This window comes from Phascolarctos cinereus, unplaced genomic scaffold, assembly GCF_003287225.1.
Source record: "Phascolarctos cinereus isolate Bilbo 61053 unplaced genomic scaffold, phaCin_HiC Scaffold_1;HRSCAF=81, whole genome shotgun sequence".
Taxonomy (NCBI): domain Eukaryota; kingdom Metazoa; phylum Chordata; class Mammalia; order Diprotodontia; family Phascolarctidae; genus Phascolarctos; species Phascolarctos cinereus.
Window position 1 is genome coordinate 201,729,491 of NW_027555514.1, and position 1,115 is coordinate 201,730,605.

At 39.5% G+C, this 1,115-nt stretch overlaps 1 pseudogene; it reads right to left on the reverse strand.

Moving 5' to 3' along the window:
- Positions 1 to 265: 265 nt before the first annotated feature.
- Positions 266 to 480, reverse strand: LOC110199041 (mitochondrial import receptor subunit TOM5 homolog pseudogene; annotated as a pseudogene).
- Between the last annotated feature and the right edge of the window lie 635 nt (positions 481 to 1,115).

Here is a 1,115-nt window from a genome sequence, read left to right on the forward strand (position 1 = left end):
TTTACAACTGAACCAAAATTTATGAAGGTTGTCTGATACCCACACAGCAGTGTGAGACCAAAGAAGTCTGCTTAACATTTCTTAAACAGTGTCGAAGAGAAAAAAACTTCATGCTCTCTTTCAGTTCATTTTCACCAAGGTCAAACTCATTCTTAGTAAGTGTAGGTCTTTTTGTGCCTGTTTATTAGCAAATGGGAACAGAAATCATAACCATATTCTGAAGTTCGTGCTCTCACATGCTAATGTCTCTCTTTAACCATGATCTTCATATGCTGTCCAACTTCTTTAAAATATAGGGTGTGACTCACAGCAGGAGATAGTTGTGGACCGAGGAGACCACGTCCCCACCCTGCGCTCGAGCTCCTCTAGGTCTAGCTTCGGCCCCATGTTGAGTTCGATCTGTCTATTACGGACATTAAAAATCAGTCCTCTGGGGCAGCGTACACAGTTTCCAGGCTTTGTCTTGTTTGGTGGAGCCATTTTACCATGTGATTCCTAGGCTGAAAGTAACCAAGGTAATGTCATCTGTATGTGACTTCATTGATTTTTATGATGGCTTCATGAAGAATTCAAGAATCACATAGGATTCTATCATTAATATTAAAACAAACAAACAAAAAAAGCAAGCAAACTATATACCTCTATCATCTTTAGATAATTTATTATCACCTGTACTAGTATCAGGCCTGCGTATGATGAGCAATTGTGGTGTAACAGCCATTTGTCACACGTGCAGAGTGATTCTGATAGTCTTGGCAAATGGAAAGGCTAGGGAGGGTATTTCATCATGACACACAATTGAAGTGCCTTGGAGAGACATTAGAACATGTGTAGATATTCTGTAACTGGTTCTAGTTGGTTATCCATGCGGTGAATAGAAAGTTCTTTGGATATAGAAGTTTTCAAAAAGATACCAGTGAGGGTACTGGACATTTTCTTTTTGGTGGTGCTGTTGGTAGATTTCTTGCATTCTTTCACTGAGGTTGTTTGGCCTTGGAAACTCCATGTAATTTGTTAATTCAGGACTAAGGTCTTTGCCACCTTAGCATTTGTTCCATTCTAAGTGAAGGGATTAGACTCTCTGGTGTTGAAGTGTATCAACATCTTGTTTTTGG